The sequence below is a fragment of the Salvelinus alpinus genome, chromosome 38, assembly GCF_045679555.1.
Source record: "Salvelinus alpinus chromosome 38, SLU_Salpinus.1, whole genome shotgun sequence".
Classification (NCBI taxonomy): Eukaryota; Metazoa; Chordata; class Actinopteri; order Salmoniformes; family Salmonidae; genus Salvelinus; species Salvelinus alpinus.
Genome location: NC_092123.1, coordinates 14,120,039 through 14,126,038, shown reverse-complemented (window position 1 = coordinate 14,126,038; position 6,000 = coordinate 14,120,039).

Below are 6,000 nucleotides of genomic sequence, written 5' to 3'. Positions count from 1 at the left end.
ACTCTACAAAGTACCAGGACATTTTAGGCAAAACCTGATTGCCTCTGCCAGGAGGCTGAAACTCGCTCGCAAATGGATCTTCCAGCAAGACAATGACCCCAAGCACACATCAAAATCCACAAAGAAAAGGTTAATTGACCACAGAATCAACATTTTGCAATGGCCATCACAGTCTACGGACTTGAACCCCATTGAAAACCTGTGGTTTGAATTGTGGAGGGCAGTCCGAAGGATATCAAGGATCTGGAAAGATTCTGTTTGGAGAAGCCATTACAGCAGCAGAGTATGATCGATAATATCAAAGGCCACATTGAAGTCTAACAAAATAGCCCACACAATCTTTTTATCATCACTGTCTCTCAGGCAATCATTTGTGGAAGTGCTGTGCTTGTTGAATGTCCTTCTCTATAAGCATGCTGAAAGTTGTGTCAATTTGTTTACTGTAAGCATTGTATCTGGTCAACAACAAAAAATATCAAAAAGTTTACTACGGGTTGGTAACAGGCTGATTAGTCGGCTATTTGAGCCAGTAAAAGGGGATTTACAATTCTTAATAGCGGAATTACTTTTGCTTTCCTCCAAGCCTGAGGGCATACGCTATATAATTTATCTTTGTTTCATAGTATAGTTTCTTTTAATTTAGTCACATTATTTCTTAATTTGCAGTACATTTGCCAATCAGTTGGGCTGCCAGACTTATTTGCCATTCCTTTTGCCTCATCCCTCTCAACCATACACTTTTCAATTCCTCTTCAATCCAATGAGATTTAACATATTTCACTGTCATTTTCCTAATGGGTGCATGCTTATTAGTAACTGGAAAAAATGTGTCAAGTGCAGTGTCTGTTTGCTCCTCATTACACACCACAGACCAACATATATTCTTTACATCAATAACATAGGAATCACTACAATACTTATAGTATGACCTCTTATACACTATATTTGTAAGGGCCAACGCCAGACAGGAGAAGCAGGTACTGGGAGTCAGACATTATTTCGGGAACAGACATAGAACAAGACAGGAACAGCGTCAGCACACGGGTAACACGGACATATGACAAACATGCAGCAGCGGGGAACAGAGCTGGGGAACTCACAAATATAGGTGAGGTAATAAACAGGTGATTGGGTGAGTCCAATATCGCTGAAGCGCGTGACGAGGGAAGGCAGGCATGCGTGAATGATGGTGGCAAGAGTGCATAGTGCAGGTCAGCGCAGGAGCAGGCATGATGATATTAGGCCCAGCCTTTGGGCCTTTGGTTTTCCTAGATATGGCTACTATATTGTGATCACTACATCCGATGTACATGGATACTGCTTTCAAGCAAACTTCTTCAGCATTAGTAAAGCTGTGATCAGTACATGTTGATGATTTTATTCCTGTGTAACTACCCTGGTAGGTTGACTGATAACCTGAACCATAACCTGAAGCTTTTTCTTGAGTGGGCAGCTTGACGAAAGCCAGTCAATATTTAAAATCACCCAGAAAATATACCTCTCTGTTGATATCACATACATTATCAAGCATTTCACACGTTATCCAGATACTGACTGTTAGCGCTTGGTGGGCTATAGCAGCGTCCCACCAGAATGGGCTTTAGGTGAGGCAGATGAACCTGTAGCTATATTACTTCAAGAGTATTTGACATGAGATCCTCTGTAATTTTTACAGGAATGTGGTTCTGAATATAAACAGCGATACCTCCACCATTGGCATTTCTATAATTTCTATGAATGTTATATCCTTGTATTGCTACCACTGTATCGTCAAAGGTATTATCTAAGTGAGTTTCAGAGATAGTTAGAATATGAATGCCATCTGTTACTAGCAAATTATTGATTTTCATGAACCTTGTTTCTTAAGCTACATAATCTCAGCAGAAAAAGAAACATCCCTTTTTCAGGACCATGTCTTTCAAAGATAATTAGTAAAAATCCAAATAACTTCACAGATCTTCATTGTAAAGGGTTTAAACACTGTTTCCAATGCTTCTTCAATGAACCATAAACAATAAATGAACATGCACCTGTGGAACAGTTGTTAAGACCGTAACAGCTTACAGACAGTAGGCAATTAAGGCCTACCTTCCTCTTTGCTTGACATCATGGGAAAATCAAAAGAAATCAGCCAAGACCTCAGAAAAAAATCCTTGGGTGCAATTTCCAAATGCCTGAAGGTACCACGTTCATCTGTACAAACAATAGTACGCAAGTATAAACACCATGGGACCACGCAGCCGTCATACCGCTCAGGAAGGAGAAGCATTCTGTCTCCTAGAGACGAACGTACTTTGGTGCGAAAAGTGCTAATCAATCCCAGAACAACAGCAATGGACCTTGTGAAGATGCTGGAGGAAACAGGTACAAAAGTATTTATATCCACAGTAAAACAAGTCCTATATCGACATAACCTGAAAGGCCGCTCAGCAAGGATTAAGTAACTGCTCCAAAACCGCCATTAAAAAGCAAAACTACGGTTTGCAACTGCACATGGGGACAAAGATCGTACTTTTTTGAATAAATGTCCTCTGGTCTGATGAAACAAAAATAGAACTATTTGGCCATAATGACCATTGTTTTGTTTGGAGGAAAAAGGGGGAGGCTTGCATGTTGAAGAACACCATCCCAACCGTGAAGCATGGGGGTGGCAGCATCATGTTGTGGGGGTGCTTTGCTGCAGGAGGGACCAGTGGACTTCACAAAATAGATGGCATCATGAGGATGGAAAATTATGTGGATATATTGAAGCAACATCTCAAGACATCAGTCAGGATGTTAAAGCTTGGTCGCAAATGGGTCTTCCAAATGGACAATGAACCCAAACATACTTCCAAAGTTGTGGCAAAATGGCTTAAGGACAACAAAGTCAAGGTATTGGAGTGAACATCACAAAGCCCTGACCTCAATCCCATAGAACATTTGTGGGCAGAACTGAAAAAGCATGTGCGAGCAAGGAGACCTACAAATCTAACTCAGTTACAACAGCTCTGTCAGTAGGAATGGGCCAAAATTCACCCAACTTATTGTGGGAAGCTTGTGGAAGGCTTCCCAAAATCTTTGACCCAAGTTAAACAATTTAAAGGCAATGCTACCAAATACTAATTGAGTGTATGTACACTTCTGACCCACTGTGAATGTGATGGAAAAAAAACTTTCATAATTAATTATCTCTACTATTATTCTGACATTTGCCATTCTTAAGATAAAGTGGTGCCCCAAACTGACCTAAGACAGGGAATTTTTATTAGGATTAAATGTCAGGAATTGTGAAAAACTGAGTTTAAATTTATTTGGTTAAGGTGTATGTAAACTTCCGACTTCAACTGTACCTACATAATGGATGACACATTGGAATATCTTTCCTCCACACAATTGGAATTATATTTTAAAGGAATCATTAAAAAGATAACATTTAAGCTCAATATATTCATTCTAAAACATATTCCCTTTACATAATGGTAAACACCATTAGAATCCATTGTGAATTAATAAAAACTTCATCATTCCAAGATGGCTTAGCAGTTCAGACGTCATTTCTGTTTCGTATTGTCGTGTCCTGTATATATATATATTTACACCTTTCTTCGCATATCTTTTATATATTTTATTATCCAAGAACTCAACTACAAAAGCTTTCCTGCAAAAGCTTTCCTGCAACCCGCTTCACCAATTACAAAAAAGTATTATTTACCTCAAATCTGAAAATCCACCGTGGAAGCTAGCCAGGGGCTAATTCAGAAGCTAGCCAGAAAGCTAACCAGAAGCTATCCGATAGCTAGCCAGAAGCTAATCTGTAGCTGCCCAGAAATTAGCCGGTTTGCTGGCTAGCGTTGGTGTTTCAGCTGCCCACGTTTTGTGGTCATCAGCTATTCCTTTAGCTCGATAATCTACCGGCACTTTTGTGCAACGCGACTCGGACCGGAGCATTCCGGGACTTTTTTTCTCTCAGTTTCCCCGGATTTCAGCCGCAGGCTCTGGACATTTGCACCTTGATAGCACCAGCTAGCTGCAAACCGTGTGACTATTGGCTTACGTCGATCCCGGAGCAAACTCAAATAATTCCGGAGCTAGCCAGCTGAGGAGTTCCATCAGCCATTCCTGGGCTACAGTCACCTATCCGGACCCGTTTTTTTTTTTTTTTTTGCCGCAGATACGGAGCCCCACCGGGCCTTCACGACTGACTGCCGACGTTATCTGCCCGAGGGAGTTATCCAACTGGCACCTCCGTCCCGACGTTACCTGAACGCTCATCTGGGGCCCGCTAATCGTTAGCTGTCTTATCGGCTGCTATCTGAATAAGTATATCGGACAATTATCATTATTATTTATTTATTTTATTTTTTCTTGGGTCACTATATCTATTTTGCCAATTTGATTTGATCCCCTCTACCACACGGAACCCCACTAACCTACCGACGGAAACGCACGAGGTATCTACAAACAGACCTCCATCCTATGCTATCTTGCTACCGATAGCCATCTACCCGGCCAGCTGTCTGGATCGCCGTGACCCCAACCAACCTCTACTCACTGGACCCTTATTGATCACTCGATTAAGCATGCCTCTCCTTAATGTAAATATGCCTTGTCCATTGCTGTTCTGGTTAGTGTTTATTGGCTTATTTCACTGTAGAGCCTCTAGCCCTGCTCACTATACCATATCCAACCTCTCAGTTCCACCACCCACATATGCGATGACATCACCTGGTTTCAATGATGTTTCTAGAGACAATATTTCTCTCATCATCACTCAATACCTAGGTTTACCTCCACTGTATTCACATCCTACCATACCTTTGTCTGTACATTATTCCTTTAAGCTATTTTATCGCCCCCAGAAACTTCCTTTTACTCTCTGCTCTAGAAGTTCTAGACGACCAATTCTCATAGCTTTTAGCCGTACCCTTATCCTACTCCTCCTCTGTTCCTCTGGTGATGTAGAGGTGAATCCAGGCCCTCCAGTACCTAGCTCCACTCCTATTCCCCAGGCGCTCTCTTTTGATGACTTCTGTAACCGTAATAGCCTTGGCTTCATGCATGTTAACATTAGAAGCCTCCTCCCTAAGTTTGTTTTGTTCACTGCTTTAGCACACTCTGCCAACCCGGATGTTTTAGCCGTGTCTGAATCCTGGCTTAGAAAGACCACCAAAAATTCTGACATTTTCATCCCCAACTACAAGATTTTCAGACAAGATAGAACGGCCAAAGGGGGCGGTGTTGCAATCTACTGCAAAGATTGCCTGCAGAGTTCTGTTTTACTATCCAGGTCTGTTCCCAAACAATTTGAACTTCTACTTTTAAAAATCCACCTCTCTAAAAACAAGTCTCTCACCGTTGCCGCCTGCTATAGACCACCCTCTGCCCCCAGCTGTGCTCTGGACACTATATGTGAACTGATTGCCCCCCATCTATCTTCAGAGCTCGTGCTGCTAGGCGACCTAAATTTGAACATGCTTAACACCCCAGCCACCCTACAATCTAAGCTTGATGCCCTCAATCTCACACAAATTATCAATGAACCTACCAGGTACCACCCCAATTCCGTAAACACGGGTACCCTCATAGATATCATCCTAACAAACTTGCCCTCCAAATACACCTCTGCTGTTTTCAACCAAGATCTCAGCGATCACTGCCTCATTGCCTGCATCCGTAATGGGTCAGCGGTCAAACGACCTCCACTCATCACTGTCAAACGCTCCCTGAAACACTTCAGCGAGCAGGCCTTTCTAATCGACCTGGCCGAGGTATCCTGGAAGGATATTGATCTCATCCCGTCAGTAGAGGATGCCTGGACATTTTTTTAAAATGCCTTCCTCACCATCTTGAATAAGCATGCCCCATTCAAGAAATTTAGAACCAGGAACAGATATAGCCCTTGGTTCTCTCCTGACCTGACTGCCCTTAACCAACAGAAAAACATCCTATGGCGTTCTGCATTAGCATCGAACAGCCCCCGTGATATGCAACTTTTCAGGGAAGCTAGAAACCAATATA